This window comes from Phocoena phocoena, chromosome 5, assembly GCF_963924675.1.
Source record: "Phocoena phocoena chromosome 5, mPhoPho1.1, whole genome shotgun sequence".
NCBI classification, from domain to species: domain Eukaryota; kingdom Metazoa; phylum Chordata; class Mammalia; order Artiodactyla; family Phocoenidae; genus Phocoena; species Phocoena phocoena.
In genome coordinates this window covers 127,386,393-127,406,978 of record NC_089223.1, presented here as the reverse complement: position 1 = coordinate 127,406,978, position 20,586 = coordinate 127,386,393, and positions in this window count along the sequence as shown.

Here is a 20,586-nt window from a genome sequence, read left to right as displayed (position 1 = left end):
CACTACGGTCCAGCCTTGGCCTGATTCTCAGGGGTAGAGCTCTGGTGCATAAACCACATTGCGGAGTTATCTACTTTCAGGCCATGAGTACAACTTTGTATCCCTGACTCACAGTCATTGGTGAAGTGTCACCTGCGGGCAATTCTCTGGAGGAGAGCAGCAACATTTACATCAATGAATCCAAACTGAGACATTTATATATGACTAGAGACAAAGAGACGTGTCTGAGGTCCTCAGCTATTTGAATCTTCACAGTATAGGTAACAAGCCTAAGAGTAAGAAAGCCCTCAGTTGATTCCAGATGTTCCAGCTGAGTCTGAATTGACCTGGTCTTCAAGCCACCCCATCTGACACCATGGAGAGCAGAGGCAAGCTATACCTGCAAAGCCACGCCCAAGCTGCGCACTTGTAAGCAAAAATAAATGTGAGCATTGTTTCAAGCTACTAAAATTCTGGGGTGCTCTGTAATGCAACCACAGCAGCCAGAATACACAGGTTTTAAAGTTAGCTGCAATCTCATTTCACTCATAACAGCTAGGTAATAACTTTGAACAAGGAACTGAAGTCTTCTGTGCTCTAGAAGAGTCAGCACTTACCTCATATGGTTCCAGATATAGTACACAGCAAGTCTTTGACCAGCATTTGAATCTGTATTGAATAATGAAGTTCCTCAGTCTATCTGAAGGTTCTCTGAATTAACAAAGATGTTCTTACTTGTATCTCCTTGGTTTTTCACATAACAATCCATATACAACTCCCTTCATTTAAATGCTACCTTTTAAACAGTGAAAGTAACTTCAATGTAGTTTACGTATAATCTCACTTGGCAGATGGCTAACATTTTTTTTTTAAATAGAATTAACTAGTAGCAGAGGTAGTAGTATTTTTCATGGGATTTTATCTATAACTGTATTCACAGGAATTTTACACAATTGTTTTAGAATAAAAATAATAGTTAGACATTAACTTTTATCAGGCTCATATTTTGTAAGATTCTCTGCTAAAATTTTACATCTATTATTTCACTTGACCTCAAAAAATATCTGTCATGAATAATGATGAACCTATTTCACAGATAAGGGTATAGAGGCTCCAGTTAAACAGCCTCAGCAAGAGCACAATGTTAATATGTAATAGATTGGCAGTTCTAAGTAAGATCTGCTTTCTAAGATAACCGGGTCATTCTAAAGTTTAGGACTCCCCACTGAGCTATAAATTCAGAATCGCACATCAGGTGTCCACTGGGTCAGGCATTACCTCTTAGTTAGCTGCAAATGTCAATTTTTTTCTTCCTATTAACCTTTAGTGGAAGGACGAGTAGATATCAAACTTGAAAAAGAATAATTAGTAGGGGATAATCAAAGCCATTGTGTGCCACTCCTAGAGTAAGGTAGAACTAGGGATACAATTTCCACTGAACGTAAAGAATTTTCCAGCAATCATTGCTGCACAGCGTTGCAAGAAACTGTTTTAAAAGAAGCAACTTCAGAAAATACATTTAATTGAAGTTTTATGAGATACTCTTCTGAAATCCACCTACTACAGTATCTTCTTTCTGTCTCAGGACATGTAAGTTCTCACCAATTTTAGATTAACGTGAGGTTTACACCAGAGACTAGTGGCAAAGTGTATTACTGATTCTTTAAATCATTTAATATTATTTTAATTTAGATCCATTAACATTAAATATAATACACATATGTATAAGCTCTCCAGTATACCAATGCACTTCAAACAATTATAAAAATATATGATACCCTTTCTGTCCAATACTCTGATATATGTATGTATTTATCGTTATTTTGTAATAAACTAGGAAACCCTGCCATTTTTCAGTTTGCTTAAATCTCAGTATTTCATCAGCAAAGTAGATCCACACACTGTAATTTTTTTTAAAAAAAAACCTCTAAGATGTACAACTCTGTGCACTCGACCCTTTTACCATTAAAAGGACCAGGTTGATATTTTCAGAGGCAGCCAATAAATGCTGTTTCCAGTCTGACACCTGTAATAACTCTCCAGGTTTTAGTTCAAAGACAAGTTTATCAGCTTGGTTTGCCATCCTTGAAAACAGGTTGTTAAAGTGAAAAATCTGAAGGACCTTTATAGCCCCACACCCCTCAACCGCCTTTATACTAATATTAATCCCGTTTTAATTCAATGCCATCTTAAACTTCTCTTGTACATGTTCACCAAATTGCAATACTTTCTAGACTACAAAGGCAACCACAATTCGGAGCCCAGACCCAAGCAATTGAGGCCATTTTGTGTCAAAATAAAATCTGGAGAAATCCCAGTTGGTGGATACCCCATGAGACCTTATATCTCAGAAGTGCAGTAGTTATCTACTCCTTTATGGACTTCTGCATGGTACTGCTAGACATAATAAATTCAGATAAAAGGCAGTCAGACATAACATTCCTAGAGAACTACCCACAGAACTCCTACATCTACAGTGCACCAGCTGAGCATACAAGTAAGCTATTACGCATGATCTCTACAATTTTCAGTTAAGTGCCTACAGATCCTTAGATGCATGGATGGTGGGTTTACATGTGGATGCATTTTACAAGGTGCTGCAGTATTAGAGGCTTAACGATGAGCCTTAAAAAAAATCTTGATGTGTTTTTTTTAATGCTACCCAACATAAAAAAGGTATCAGAATAACTCAATGGAAAGCCAGAGATGCTGACCATTTTCCAACACTCAGGAGGGTTCTTTAAAATCTTTGTCATAATTCCATTCATTGCAGTTGACCGACAGCTATTTCAATTATGTGCCTTTGGAATCTTTACAAATTTTTACTAGGAAAGGGGACATCTGGAAACTGGGATCCTAATTTCATCTCTAGCAGTGCTTCAAAAATATATACTATTCATTTAATCTCTGTGGGGTTCACTTTCTTTATCAAATTAGAAGGATGATCAAGATGATCTTTATTGTGCTTCCCATTTCTATTAACCTTGGATGTGTGTGTGTGCGTGTGTGTGTACACATACACACTACCCTATGATTAGCTTATAACATATTTCAGAAAGAAAATTGAATAAATTTTATTTTATTAAAGGTATTAAATATACTTATATTTGAAGAAATGGCAAGAGTTAAACTAGGATTGAATCCTAGTCAAAAAATAATTGAAAAAAATGACCTGAAAAGTTGGTCAAAGTTAACAAAGAAAAAATAAAGCTTGCTATCTGTGTTACATTGATACCTTCTTTAAAACAATGGGATAAAAGAAACTGAAACATTTAAAATGTATGTCTTGTAGACTGCCATTGTTCCTTACTTAAGAAGAAACAAGGTTATGAATGATTGTCTAGAACATGCAATTTTCAGGGGAAAAAGAATGAATATGTCATTTGGTTCTTCATTATTATTTTATATTTCTTTATACTAAAAATCAAAAGCAGGAACGAACATTAAATGCTTGTTTTATTTTCAACTAGGCTCTCCAATTATGCATAGTGATGGATCACAAATGTTAATATCTTACTGATTTTGTCTCCTATCTACATAATACAGATTAAAGTGTTTTTGCTTTGATCATGATGACACAAAAGTTAAATGCATGTACGTAAATTACCAACTCCATTAGATTAATATTAACACTAAATGGTTACTAATTTATATAGCAGAACATGTAGGAAAGAAAAAAAGAAAACAAATTAGATGTTTTTCTTTTAAAATCTTAACAGTATTCTCAAATATAATTTCTTAAAAAATAATGAAAAAAGCTGTATGTGCACATAACACATGCTACAGGAGAAATGCAATTTTGTAGAATGTTCTGTATAATCATGTTCTGGGCAACAATGGAAGCTTTTATGCACTATTTCTATCATTCAGCATGGATGCTGAGATGTTCACCACCAGACCCCTGAATTACAAGGTCCTTGACTGACTGATGATCTGCTGAGCTGCATATCCACAGCTTTCCTTCTACTCAAGTATTCTTTGGAGTCAGTAAGTGAGTTGGAGTAACTACAGCTTGGCCTAATTAGTGACAACTCTAGACTTTCAGATTTTGGACATAAAGAGTTGAATGAAGACAATACTAGAAATCTTATCAGTATTTTCTTTCCTCCAGACCCAGAGCTTTCTTAAATAAAGCAAATAAATAGCCAAACCAACTTATAAATAAATAGAAAAATAAGCTTAACACATACTTGATAAAATATTTACTATTTATGAATGAGAATCTTAAACTCAGTCTTTAGAGGTCATGGAGAAAGAACAGACTTTCTCAGATTCCTGGCTCTGGTCACCAAATAAAGTGTCCATCCATCTATGTGCCTAAATTAGCATTCTTAGAAATATCTTTATTGCAAGTGCTCTTAAATACTACTCTATATGCATTGAAGAATCTGTATTATTTACATTCACCATTTAATACTGTTCTCAAGGTAATAAGCAAACTATAAACTTTCACTGCTAGGGATACTGCTTGATATATCTGCTGAAAAGGTGAACTTGAATATTCCAAGTGAGTAACATGCAGTCATGCCAGCTTGGCAGGAAGAAAAACTCTTCTTTTAGGCAATTTTATGAGCAGAATGAATAAGACAAAGTTTTTATTCTTGAACACTTAAGTTACATCAAATAACAAGCATGTTTTGAATTATGAGACTATAATATTATATACAAGCGTTCTGCTGGCCATAAGTCACTGGTTTTATTATAACAACCTCTTGTGGTATTAGAGTTCCATAATTTAAAATAACTTGTTAAGTATTCACTATCGTTCACCATTCAAGACCATTTCAATTGTGACCATTGTCTGGATGGACAGATGGGGGAGAAGAGATGGAATTTAGAATTAAAACCCTATTAAATTCTTAGGATCACAATAAGTGTTCCCAGAGGGGCGCAGGCATTTTTTTAAGTGGCATATCTGAATATGAGCTTCCTATAATGCCTTCCTTGTTTGTGCATTGTGTCCTGTACAAATAGGAGCCATCTTGGATAGAATCATATATCCATGAGACTTGGTTTTCTCCCTGTAAAATGAGGTTAACATCATGATACCTAAGATCTATTCTAGCCCTAATACCTGGTCTAGAATCCAGATACACAATCTAGAAAGCAGATAGGTTTTCTACACTTGTAAGAAAATATGACCTCTATGTATATGTATGTGAAAATACCTGATATGTCAAAAAACAAAACAAAACAGTAAGATACTTAGATTCCTCTTCCCAGAGCTATCTCTTAAAGGAGGGGAATAAGGATGAATCCCCAAACACATGATCTTTCCCAAAATCCTGAACCTAATTCCCAAAAGTAATTTCTTCATCTGTAGAGCCCTTTCTGAAGAGAGTTACTTAACTGGATGGGTATTGCTTGTTCCCCTCTTCTCATGGAAGTTACAGATTTCTAGCTTGTTAGCCAAAATTTTGGTATCTGTATGAAGAATATTGTGCTTTTTACTGGCAAACATAGTACATGAAAAACTTTCCCACTGTCGGCTAAACTGAAAACACGAAACATCAAAAAACCAACACAGAAAATCTATATACTTGTCTCAATTTTAAAATTTTCAATTTGTTTCAGATACAAACTAAACACCCTTCAAATAAAAGAATCTTCAGGTGAAATAAGACCTACGAGTACAAAAGGCATACTTAGAAATTCTAACACTTATTTATATTTGACAGGTTTTATCACTGAAAACTTCTGGGAGTATTTTAATTAAAGGAAGCATTTATATATACCATATATTACAGATAGAAATTCTTTAGAGTGTTCATAATATTAATGCATTTAAAAATTAATAAGTTAGTCAATCCATATGTATTGAGCATCCCTTTATTTTTGGTAATTTTTTTCTTTTAGTTTTTCTTTTTTAGGTTGAAAAAAATAAGCCTAGGAACTTTTGCACTATGTATTATATGAATGAAGAATTTTCAGGTTCTTTAATAGATAATTTCTGTAAATGTGAAGAACATTTTCACATTTGCTTAGACATTTTCAATTTGGGAAAATGGTATATTTTTATTATCTCCTGCATTTAGCCAGAATTGATTCCTTCATTTCTAAAAGTATCACTTTCACTAAGGTGCAAGCCTGAACAGAATTTATTGTAGTAGAATATTAGGAGGATGTTTTAATAGAAGCTGAAGGGCTTCAATTCAGGATGTTCTACTCTGTGAGGTGGTCAGTTTCCCTTTTAAATTCAAGACTAGTTCCAACTGAAAATAATTTTTTAAAATATTTGATATATAATGTGTTTTATTTGAACACTGTTCTCCTATCAGATGGGCATTTCATTAAGCTACTTAAGTGGTTTGTTGTTTGAGGTTGATTTCTTGGAAACAATATTTTTTTTTACCAGAAATACATATCAAATTTTATCATGAATTTAAGACAAATAAGGTACAATAAACAGATATTCAAGAAATATATACCAAACTCTCAGTGGACTAGATACATCTGTTATGTAAAAGAAAATGCAGCTATCTCTTTATTGAAGAATTTCCTTTTCTAACAGGCATATTGACTAATCCATTTCTATTTCCTTTTGGATCCTTTTAGCCCTCTATGCATGTCCCAAAATTGTTAAGTGCGTGCTGGCAGACATCCAACAGCTCATTCTGGCCTCCCTGAAATGGCTTTGGAAGCCTACATCTAGACTCTAAGCAGAAATTAATTTTACCTTTTGAAGGAAGGGTGACGCTATAACTATAGAACACCACTTTGGATATCTTGATAGGATAACAATCATTTTCAATCAAAACAAATGTGACTATTTTCAATGTACTCACCCCACCTGGGCAATTTCTAAATAGTTTTTCACCTTCTTCTGCTATCAAGGACATTTACAAATGATATCAGAAGATGACCATATCATTTTTTAAGGAACATTATAGTTTCAGTTATCTTTTAATTTATCCCTGGAAGAAAGGAGCCCTTGGGAAAATTCATGAATTAAGTGGTTTGCCTTTTTCCTGGTACCGCTGAATTCCTTCTCCACCAATTCCTAAACACTGAAACTTTCCATAAAACTCTGGTCTCCTCTGGCAACTTTTATCATTGAAAATATTTGATGCATTACTTTAGCTAATAATATGTTAAGGTGCTACTTCTCTAGGAAAACTTGTACATTAGGAAGCATAACACTAATCACATAACTTTGGCGTCATGATGAGTTAGCAAGTGATATCTTTCGTTGCAAAAAATTACCAGTAACAATATATTTTGAGGTACACTGCCTAATTAGAAAAACAACAACTAAATTTGTGAATTAAACTTGTTTGTTTTTAAGCTTAAAAACAATATCACTTTGTTTTCAGTTAATCTTTTAAGTACTTCTGATGACACACACATACACTGCATCAGAAATAGATAACATATCTATGTGTGTATATATGTACATATATACATATAAACACAAAATTCAGGAATATATATACATTATATACATATATATATATACACAAAATATACATTATATATATACAAAATTCAGAAAAATATATATATTTTTCTGAATATTTGGTCTTATTTTCTTTAAATATACAAGGCTGGTTTGTGAAGACTGATCCATCTAGTGATCCATCTGTTGGCATTAACACCTTGGTCCAAATCATATTTTTTTTCTAGTTTCCCAGTATCCTATCTGACCTTAGTGACAACTCATTTTAAAAAATGATGAGCATTATGCTCTGATTCTTCTTAGAAGTATAGATGCAAGAAGCATATTACAAAGGATGAAAAATGTAACTACATGTTGCAATCTATTTCTTATGTAGGTCATTCTCTTTGATCCTCACTTGAAAGCATTACCATTTCCAGGAGATGTTACAAAAAAATAAAAAGCAATTACCACCACATCTCAGTTAGAGGAGCTTATAGTATTAAGGGTTCATCACATTTTTTGCTCTTCCTTTTTTCCCATCTGAAAAACAGTGTTATGTGGTTTCAGGCCAAGACGTTGAGATTCTACTTTTCCATTAGGATTTTTCTTCCCTAGCCTTAAAAAAATTCAACTTGTGAGTAGTGCTTTTTAAAAGAGTACAAATAAATAAAAGAAAGATGCTCATTCTTTTACGGAATAAGAAACTGTGGTTAGACAGTGTTAAGTCTTTTAATACCATCACTGAATATTAAAATGACATTACTGCTTCAGTGAAATACTTTACATTATTCACAACAGTTTTTCAATAAAAAAGTTTCATAAAATTTGAAATTCAGCAAGCTTAGATTATATTAACACCTCAAACTTTCCTTTTTATAATCTTAATGGTCAAAATAATTTTTACTATATTTTATGAATTTATTCTTTTGGTGAAGTAGGACATTATTATTAACATTTTATCAATAAAGAAGCAGGGGCAGTAGTGATAAAAATGTCCTAAGTCACCAAGTTGGAGGTAGTGGAAGAATTGAAACTAAAAGTTTGTGTCTTGGAACATAAACCTCTAAATTGACTATTTAATGCCCAGAAAAATTTAATCATTCACTCAGAATATCCAAAATCAGGAGCATAATTTTGTTAGAGTACTAATTAGGATGGATTTATATTTAATAATGCATTTTATAATTTCTAAGGCCTTGTTTTTTCTTGAGACATGAGATTTCATTTAGAAATCTGCTAAGTATCTTAAAGTCCTATTTCTTAATTCCTTAAAAATAAGTCACAAAAAAGAAGAAAAAGAAAAGAGATTTGAGAGGTTATACCTCTCCCCCCAAAACACCTTCTACTTCTAATATCCAACTATTTGATTCTATTTTCTGACAGTCATGAACTGGCCACAGGTGTTTTATGCATAGAAAGAATAATAACCAATTCATGTGTTTAGCTTACTTATGTTAATTTTTTAATGTCTACAAGTTGGAATATTATATTGGGAAGAATTCCAGCTACACTATTCACTTATGTGTCCAATTTTGGAAAAGTTCATTAACTTCTATGATTTTCTGTTACCTCATCTAATAATGTATAAAAATCATACAAGAGTTTTTAATAATTGAGATACTATAAATGAAAATACATAGCTCATTATAAGTGCTCAATAATATTTTCTTCTCTTTCATGGGTTCAGGTTGTCAATTTCCTTAGTAACCGTTAACCACCAGTCTGTACTATTACATTAAAAGGATTTTAACTTCAAGTGATGTTGACTTCGTTCATCAAACACTTAGCATGATATTAGTGCTTGCAACCTTTTCTAGCACATAGACTGTACTCAATTATCTGTAGACTTCAGCCTACGATGTATGAACCTAAAGATGTCAGTATATATCTTAGTTGCCTTTTTCTTTTTTTAACTGCAGCAATCATTCCCAAGGTCTGCATTAAATAAAGTGGTATATCTGCATACTATATTAATGCTATGAAAGTAGAATCAAAATAGTCAACTGATCTAATTGTAATAGCCTTTACTATGTTTTTGTCTGCAGAATTTCCAGGCACCGGGCTTAGAAGATTAAAAAATATCATAGTGAGAAATACAGGACGCTTCCTCCATGATCAAACTGTCAAGTCTATATTTCCATAAATCCATAATTTTTATATAATAACACATATAAGACACATATCATTAAATCATTTGAATAGCTCTTACTTATTAAATGCCTGCTGTGACTTAGGCACCGTGTTAAGAACTTTATTTTCACTATGTTTCATAACATATGTTTCATAAACCTCCAAAGTACTCAAACCGAAGTAATACTGTCCCCATTTACAAATGATAAAACTGATGTTCACAACATATAATTTTTGCCCCAAATTTACATGAGTAGTTACTGGCAAATCCTGGATTTGAAGAGAATCTATAACACCAGATTAGAGCAGCCATCATAACAAACCAGCACCAACAGTCCCCATCGTAGGCAGAGACAGAACCATCACCAGTCAGAGTATATCATCTCACCAGAGAGTAAGTCAGAGAAGGAAACCAAAAATTTTTATGAAACTTTCTTGGAAGCCAAAGAGAGATGCTCTTCATTCACCACCCACTCTACTGGAGCCATCAATATTCTCTAAATCAGTAAAGAGTATATTTGAATATAAATATATGTTTCATAACATATGTTTCATAAACCTCCAAAGTACTCAAACCGAAGTAATACTGTCCCCATTTACAAATGATAAAACTGATGTTCACAACATATAATTTTTGCCCCAAATTTACATGAGTAGTTACTGGCAAATCCTGGATTTGAAGAGAATCTATAACACCAGATTAGAGCAGCCATCATAACAAACCAGCACCAACAGTCCCCATCGTAGGCAGAGACAGAACCATCACCAGTCAGAGTATATCATCTCACCAGAGAGTAAGTCAGAGAAGGAAACCAAAAGTTTTTATGAAACTTTCTTGGAAGCCAAAGAGAGATGCTCTTCATTCACCACCCACTCTACTGGAGCCATCAATATTCTCCAAATCAGTAAAGAGTATATTTGAATATAAATATATGTTTCATAACATATGTTTCATAAACCTCCAAAGTACTCAAACCGAAGTAATACTGTCCCCATTTACAAATGATAAAACTGATGTTCACAAAATATAATTTTTGCCCCAAATTTACATGAGAGTTACTGGCAAATCCTGGATTTGAAGAGAATCTATAACACCAGATTAGAGCAGCCATCATAACAAACCAGCACCAACAGTCCCCATCGTAGGCAGAGACAGAACCATCACCAGTCAGAGTATATCATCTCACCAGAGAGTAAGTCAGAGAAGGAAACCAAAAGTTTTTATGAAACTTTCTTGGAAGCCAAAGAGAGATGCTCTTCATTCACCACCCACTCTACTGGAGCCATCAATATTCTCTAAATCAGTAAAGAGTATATCTGAATATCTTAAGGAAGCAGGCACTTACTGGAGTCATATAACCAGTGACTTGGCCTTGATGGAAAAATTAGTGAAATCTCCAAGAGAATCTACATATATCCCTAAATGAACCCAAGGCTGCTGCTGCCCAAACCATTGGCGAGGAGAGGAAACAGTGTTGAGAAATGTTAGCCTCTTCGGAACTCCATGATTTAATATTGGAAACAAGATCCGAGTCCATTATACATGGATATATAAAACTTGGTGTGATAAATATGTTAAAAATGTGAAAAGAATCCCATTTTTATATCCTTAGAGGAGATTAATTTAACCTGATTTAATATTTTATAACAGCTCAAGTCAGAGTGACTTATGGTTAGTAAGAAAGACTATCTTTAGCTCAAATGCAGGGTCCACTGAAATTAAATTTTATATGTGAATAAAACTTAGGGAAAAGTCATTTTTGTAGCCTTTTGATCAAATCAAAGAATCTCTTTATCTATAAAATATGAAGCAGGAAAATATGAATTTCAGAATGCCTTCTGGTTTCATACAAACGAGTCTGGCTACTTATTTTTATTCAAATGGAGATTCATAATCTTACTACTTAAGAGTAGTGGTCACAGTGACACTGTGACCAAGTAAAAAGGGCACTCAAAGGTAGATATTATTTTCCTTTCTAAACGTCTTTTTCTTCATGATTGCGTCGGAAACTTCACATTTCACAGATCAACTGGCATCCTTGTTTCTACTGTATATAAATGTGTTTCATCTCTTCACATTTCACTTTCCAGAGAGTGAAAATTCCTAGCCTCTAACCAAAAACCATAAGAGCATTTTATTTATAAGAAGCAGACAGAAGATCCCACCAATATGCATGAATACTATGAACCTAAATGGCTGAGAATCTTTTTTAAATCCCAAAGAGTTAATACAGTTATTTTTAAGCCTCGTAATAATTGAGGGGCAGGTTTAAATGTACTTACTGTTATATCATTATAAGAACATAAAATTTAGAATAAGTACCCTAAAGTACAAAAGGGCAGACATATGAAATATTTCATAGATTCCTGCAAGTTCATATCCTTTTTGATGTACATATTTCCATTATATCCTATTTTTTAATCCCCTTAACTCAAATCTTGGGGTAAAAACATTTACAGATTCCTGAATTATTATCTCAGCCAGAATGTCACCACTGCTTTCCAATCAACTATCTCTATTATCTCTCTTTCTGGTATGCAAGAGAGGACAGATCTCTATAATAAATTCTTCCTTTGGATTCAACAGCACCATTTCTTGATGCTCTTTCCCTTTAGATTTCTTTCTTTCTTTTCTTTTCTTTTTTTTTTTTTCCAGTCTCTGTGATTGGATCTTCTTCTATATGCAGTTTTCAGTGTTAACGTTTCCTAGGATTCTGGAACTGGAACTCTTTCCTATCCTTCCAGGGTCTCTGGGAGCTTGCTATCCCCAAAGACTTCAGGTGGCTTATCTCTAAACCTCCATACTAGCACACTGGCATCTCTACTGCATGCCACTTTCACTTTTAAATATCAATCTCCACTCAGATGTCCAACAGGAACCTAAAGCTACATAGATTTAAAACTGTATACCTGTTCCTACACATGTATTTCCTAGCTCAGTTCTCATAATTCAGCTAACCAAGTTATAAATCTCAGAGTTGTCTTTGGCTCCAACACCCCAATAATCCAATCAGACACTGTTGGTTCTGGATCCAAAATATCTTTGAGTATGTCTTTATTTATCGCTCCCACACAAGACAAGCCTTTCCTACGTGTAATCTAGTCTCTTCCTCACTGGTCCTCTTACTACTTCTCACTCACTATTTTATTTTTCTGACTTGATAAAGCTATATTTTTGAAATTCAAATCTAAGTATATGATTCATTAGAATCTTAGAAATAAACAGTTACATGATTATTGAGGTTTTTCAGGGTAAGACCTCACACATTGCTACTATAACAAATTACCACAAATTTATTGGTATTAAAAACCCCCACAAATTCATTATCTTATAGTTCTCGAAGTCAGAAGCCTGAGATCATCAGATACACAGGCTAACATCAAATTATCAGCAGGGCTGGTTCCTTTGGGAGGCTTTGAGAGGAAAATCCAATTGCCTTTTTCAGCTTCTAGTGGACTATATTCCTGTGCTTGTGCTTCTTCTCCCCCTTCAAAACACATCTTCCAGGGGACTTCCCTGGTGGCGCAGTGGTTAAGAATCCACCTGCCAATGCAGGGGACATGGGTTCGAGCCCTGGTCCAGAAGATCCCACATGCTGTGGAGCAACTAAGCCCGTGCACCACAGCTACTGAGCCTGTGCTCTAGAGCCCGCCAGCCACAACTACTGAGCCTGTGTGCCGCAACTACTGAGGCTGCGTGCTGCAACTACTGAAGCCCGTGCGCCTAGAGCCCGTGCTCTGCAACAAGAGAAGCCACTGCAATGAGAAGCCCACTCACCGCAATGAAGAGTAGCCCCTGCTTGCCACAACTAGAGAGAAAAGCCCACACACAGCAACGAAGACCCAACGCAGCCAAAAAAATTAATTAATTAAATTATTTTAAAAAACCCACATCTTCCAATCTCTGCTTTCATCATCACATCACCTTCTCCTCTTCTGTAGTCAAATCTCCCTCTGCCTCCCTTTTATTAGGACACTGGTGATAATCCAGACTAATTTCCCCCATCTCAAGATCTTTAACTTAATCTCATTTGCAGAGTCCCTTTTGCTCTATAAGGTATCATTCACAGGTTCCAGGTTCTAGGATCTGGATATCTTGAGAGTTCATGATTCCACCTACCACAATGTTTCAGCCCCCAACATAACTTTCCACATACAGTAATCAACTATGTAACCTTCAATCATAGATGGCCTTGCCAAATTCCTACTCAACCTCAAAACCAGTTTCATTTTCGGGTTGAGTAGGAATTTGGTAAAGCATTACCTCTTCTATGAGGCTTTTCATGTCGTTCTTTGCATTAGAGACTTAGGCACTGCCTTCAAGATCATCCCTTTGAACTACATAGGTACCTTGGTGATGTGATTTGCTGCCTTGTATCTCCTGCTATATTTTGAGATTCTTGTATCTTTTTCATCTTTGCAACCCTAATGATTAGCACAATAAGTAATCCAAGGTATATTTGGTAACACAAAACAAAGCTTTGTCTTGTGCACTAAATAAAAATATTAACTGGGGCTTCCCTGGTGGCGCAGTGGTTGAGAGTCCGCCTGCCGATGCAGGGGACACGGGTTCGTGCCCCGGTCCAGGAGGATCCCACATGCCGCGGAGTGGCTAGGCCCATGAGCCATGGCCACTGAGCCTGCGCGTCCAGAGCCTGTGCTCCGCAACGGGAGAGGCCGCAACAGTGAGAGGCCCGCGTACCGCAAAAAAAAAAAAATAATAACTGATTTTTAGAATTCCTTGGGTAATCCCTTGGCACACAGTGTTTACTCAATTGATCATGTGTGATGAATTGATCAATTAGCAGGTATTTATCGCATACTTACTATGTGTAGGTATTGTGAAATTTCTGACTTCAATTATCTCTCATTTTATTCGAAGTCTAATAAGTGGTTAAAAAGTAAAATGTAACTATTTCAGATAAATTAATATTAAATATTTCCTAGTTTTTAAAAATATTTTCTTCTCTATATTATGCATATATTCTACTTTATTCAAAGGGGAAGTATGAGAAGATAAGTAGCAGAAAATTATTCCAAATAATCAGATTAAAATTTTATTTTATATATCTTTATGTGGATCACAGTTAACTTCTACTTCCTTCATGTAAAAACTATACATATGCTACATATTTTTATCTAAAACATTCAAATTCTCAGACTTAATGCTCCAGCATTAAAATAAGTCTACAGTCAAGTTTCTGCAGTAAAAATACGTAGATTACATTTTGGTACATACAGTTTGTAAAGAAAAAAATATAAATTTGATGTCAGTCATTATTACAAAGCAGAGTTTATAATACTTTAATCTCGATGCTGCCAATAACTAGTTGTATAAATCTGGGCAAATAACTTAATCTTCCAAAATATCCATCTTCTCATCTCAGAAATGGGCATATAGTGGTATTTACTTTATAAATTAGCTTATTGTTAGAAGTAAGTGAGACTGCCTGTAAGGCATTTAGATCAATGTCCAGCTTCAATAAACTGTAACTATAAAATTTCTTCTAAATTGTGCCACAGAGCTGTGGCTAAATCATAGCTTTTCCAATTGCCTAACAACTTAATTTTATTTTAGAGCAGAATTAGGATAGACTTGACATCAGTGAGATTCCCAACCTAATATATTGAAAACATGGGGCTCAATAGGAAGAGATGGGGGTTATTGTATGTCTCCCTGGATATTTGAATAAAGGAGATGAAGGAAGGAGGAATAAGGTTGTCTTTCAAAGAGAGAGATGAATTCAAGTTATCTTAGAGCAAGGCAGGATGTAGTCAGTCATCTCTGAAGGTTGCTTCCTAACAGAATGAAAATAAACTTAGTTTAGGTCTTTGCAACTTTTCTGAAGGAGCAAAGCATCTTCATGGTGTCATTAGTTTGTCCCCAGTTTAATTAATTATCTCAAATTCTTAAAACTTAAGGCCATCTGCACCTTTTTCAATTATATGGTCAGCAGTTTTTCCCTTGGTCAGAGACTTCCGTTGTAAGAAGTTTACCTTCTGCTCTATAACCTCGATTTCTGAAATACCCCACTCGGCTCTTCTGATCTTCTCAAGTCTTTGCATATTGCCTTTCTGTTATTTTCCATTTACAAAAAAGGACAGGAGAGTGATTTAAGAGCAAGTGATCTGGCACCCTTGTGGCCAGGATCAGATTCCCACTCTGCCACCGAATAGTTGTGTGACTGTTTTCAAGTTACTTAATGTCTTTATGACACAGATTCATGAGTTGAAAAATTAACATTGTTAAAATGTTAAAAGCAATCTACAGATTCAATGACACTCCTATCAAAATTGCAATGATACTTTTCACAGAAACAGAAAAAAAATCCTAAAATTTGTATGGAACCACAAAAGACCCTAAATAGTCAATCTTGAGAAAGAAGAACAAAGCTGGATGCATCACACTTCCTGATTTCAAGATCTATTACAAAGCTACAGTAATCAAAAGAGTATGATATTGGCATAAAATCTGTCACACAGATCGATGGGACAACATAGAGAGCCCAGAAATAAACCCACACATATATGGCTAACTAATTTTCAACACAGGAACCAAGAATATGCAATGGGTGAAGGATAGTCTCTGCAATAAATGGTGTTGGTGATACTGAATAGTTAAATGCAAACTAATGAAACTGAACCCTTAACTTACACCATACACTAAAATTAACGAAAAATGGATTAAAAACTTGAATATAAGACCTGAAACTTTAAAACTCCTAGAAGAAACATAGAGAGTAAGCTCCTTGACATTGGTCTTGGTAATAATATTTAAAATTTGACACCAAAAGCAAAGACAACAACAACAAAAATAAGCAAGTGAGACTACACCAAACTTAAAAGCTTCTATTCAGCAAAAGAAACCATCAACAAAACAAAAAGGCAACCTATGGAATGGGAGAAAATATTTGTAAATTACACATCCAGTAAGGGATTATTATCCAAAATATACAAGGAACTCTACAACTTAACAACAGAAAAACAAATAACTAATTTTTTAAAAATGGGCAATGGACCTAAACAGATATTTTTCCAAAGAAATCATACAAATGACCAACAGGTACATGAAAAGGTGGTCAATGTCACTAATCATCAGGGGAATGCAAATCAAAACCACAATGAGTTATCACCTCACACCTGTTAGGATGTCTATTGTAAAAAAAACAAGAGACAACAAATGCTGACGAGACTGTAAATTGGTACAGCCATCATGGAAAAAAAGTATGGGGCGTTCAAGAAACTACAACTAGAACTACTATATCATCCAGTAATCCTACTTCTGGGTATATATCAAAAAAAATTATGTCAAAGAAATTTCTGTACTCTCATGTTCACAGTAGCATTATTCACAATAGACAGGGCATGGAAACAACCTAAGTATCTGTCAACTGTTGTGTATAAGGGAAGAGGGAGACCCAAGGAGACAGAGAGAGACAGGGGAATGACTAGTGGGTCAATGAATGAGTAGTCAGAACATGTGCAACATTTATCCATTAAGTTTGCCATCTTTTTTTAAAAAATAAATTTATTTATTTTTGGCTGCGCTGGGTCTTTGTTGCTGTGCACGGGCTTTCTCTAGTTGCGGCAAGCAGGGTCTGCTCTTCATGGCGGTGTGCGGGCTTCTCATTGCGGTGGCTACTCTTGTTGCGGAGCACAGGCTCTAGGCGCACGGGTTTCAGTAGTTGTGGTACATGGGCTCAGGAGTTGTGGTGCGCGGGCTTAGTTGCTCCACGGCATGTGGGATCCTCCCGGACCAGGGATCAAACCTGTGTCCCCTGAACTGGCAGACGGATTCTTAACCACTGCACCACCAGGGAAATCCCAAGTTTGCTGTCTTATAGGGGCAGGGTTCCTGGTACCCCTAAACAATTACAATAATAACATCCAAGATCACTGATCACAGATCACCATAAAATATATAAAAATAATGAAGAAGTTTGAAATGTTGCAAGAATTACCAAAAGGTAACACAGACAAAAAGTGAGCAAATGCTGTTGGAAAAATGACACCGATGGACTTGCTCAACACAGTGTTGTCACAAACTTTCAGTGTGCAAAAAATGTAATATCTGCAAAGCACAATCAAGTGAAGAGAGCTGCCTGTATATACCACACGATATTTTTCCACCTTAAAAAGAAGGAAATCTTGTCATTTATAACAACACAGATGAAAATGGAGGGTGTTATGCTGAGCAGTATTAAACCAAACAGAGAAAGACAAATTGTGCACGGTATCACTTATGTGTGGAATCGTAAAAAAAAAAAAAAGTCAAACTCATCAAAACCGAGAGGAAAACTGGTTGCCAGCAGCTGGTAGGTGGGGAAAATAGGAAGAGGTTGTTAGAAGGGTACAAACTTTCATCTATAAGATAAATAAACTCTGAGGATCTAATGTGACTATAGTTGATAACACTGTATTGTATAACTGAAATTTGCTAGGAGAGTAGAACTTAAATGTTCTCATTTAAAAAAAAAAGGTAAACACGTGAGGTGTGGTAGTGTTTACTCCATGGGGGGGATCCCTTCACAATATATAAGTATATAAAATCATTATGTTACAGACTTTAAATAATATAATTTGTCAACTGTATCTCAGTAAAGCTGGAAAAAAGTAAATTCTCACTGAAACAAGAATTGATGACAAAAGGTCATATGTTATATACACACTGCTATATTTAAAATGGGTAACCAACAAGGACCTACTGTATAGCACAGGGAACTCTGCTCAATATTAGGTAACAACCTAAATGGGAAAAGAATTTGAAAAAGAACAGATACATGTATATGCATAACTGAATCACTTTGTTGGACACCTGAAACTAACACAACATTGTTAATCAATTTATACTCCAAAATAAAATAAAAAGTTAAAAAAAAAGTTTGTATGTTATTTTCCTAAGACATGTTTTACAATTCTCCACCACAAAAGGAATATCAAAAGCAGTCAAAAAGTTTTACTCTCTAATAGCCCTAATTACATGTTAATCTCTTTTTCAATTCCAGTTTTACTAGTGTTAAAAGTGTATTACTAAGGGATTTGCAGAGACATTCTCCCCCTTAATGCCACTGTAATTTTATTTATTGTATTTTTCAATATCACTTGAAAGTCCTCACAGTTGCATTAATGGACCGAAAGAGTTAATATACCCCTCTAAGCACTAGATGTACTACCAAGAAGGGATGCTAGTGAAAGAATGATTCTAACTTATTATATGAAATTCTCCCTAATCTCTGGTTTGTATTATTACAGATTATCCATTCACAGTATCATCTGTCAACATGCTATTATAATGAAGAGACTCAGTCATATATCATAATTTCAAATTATGTCGAGTCTTAAAACAAAAATCTTGGGTTGTTTTCCACCAACACTTATCATCTCTTTCTCTTCATAAATATTTTCTTTATGAATAACATGTGAATATAAAAGAAGCCATATAATCACACAGACTTACTTGCATATAATAATTGATAAGAATAAGGTAATATCTTAGACGAAGTATACAAAAACTGTGCTTATTCATTCACTAGTCATGCTAAACATTGCCAGAAGCCCTATTTCCAACAAATCTGTGTAACTAATAAACTACCTTCAGGCTAAAGAGGCTAGTACACAGTGTCTTCACCACTGAAAAGTAGTGAAGTCTCTTGTGTTAATGATTAAAAGTGTTTTCTCACTTCTTTTTCCTTGCAGGAATTATCTAGATCTCTTGAAAGTGATTGGTCACTTCATTTGGAAAGCAGATGAAATGAACACCTAGATGCTAACTTTTTGTTGTTGTTGTTTAAGTTGCTATACAAATTGTTAGGGAATAAAAACTGTTAGGGAACAGTAATCCAAAACAACAACAACAAGACCTAAGATACAGTCCATGATTTTAAAATACATCCTATCAGTACTTAAAATGGAACCAATGCAGATTACAAACTGAAAAAATAAAGAAAGAAAATATTTTTTCAAATACTAATTGCTTCAAGCTTTTAGCTCAGTTGGAAAGAATGGAGTATTAATGAGCTTTTGATCCTCACAAGGGTAAATTAAATTTACACAGAGTATTCTCCGATCCCTAGCCACAGATTACACCTTGTAATCTCAGCTGGTGACCCAGTAAATGCATTCAATTGATCACCAGGGGTCTCGGTGTGGGAGGTTGGATGCTAATTGTAAATTCACTACTAAAAATGTAAAAATAACTTGAAGCGTTTCTACTCACAGTGGGTAAATCATATCATTTTCATATATAAAAGAATGGGTTAAAAAAAGATGTTTGGCAAAATACAGCAATCAAGGTAACAGGAACTTTGCTTCTTGGTAGAAGCAATCAAAATCAGTCATGACTTCAGATTACTAGCCTATTCAAAGCTATTTTACCCTATAAAAGTAAATTTATTGTAAATTTGAAAAAATAGCAAATTATATGTAATATAAATACTGAGTGACTATTATGAACCTAACTTGGAGTTTATAGGTCCGCATGTGCAAACAAAATAGTTACTTTTTAAATGTCATTTACAATGTAGATACACTATGATCCATACTGATAACATGAACTTTCTTCACTGAACATAATTAAAACGTCAAGTGTATGTAAAAAGAAAGAAATGAAAAGTAGGCAGATGGGACAAATTAATGAACACCTTATTAAATTCAATATACTTTTTAAATCTTAAAATAAATAGATACTTGGGGTTTTCTATTGATATTGTACTAAAATTTCATTTAAAATTTTGAGTCTTATTTTTAATATAATGATCTATGTTCTTGTTAGGCATATAAAGGTGTTCATCTCTGAAAAGCTTCTTTTATTTGCTCTATAAGAATATAATTGGGATGCCTGATCAGGCTTCAAACTTTTACCCATACTGGATAAAGTCAAGGTCCCAATAACCAAATATGGAGCTATAATTTGGTTCCTCAATTTTCACAGCTGGAAACATATGGAAAGTTATGTAGCTTGCTCCAAAATATTCAGTTCTTATATGGAAGCGAAATTCAATCCAACATCTGATCACAGTGAAAGCTTACTCTCTTCCCAGGATACCTCTCTGCCCTTCTTGTTTGTAATAGGACATTCCTGACCATGGAACTCTAGCAGT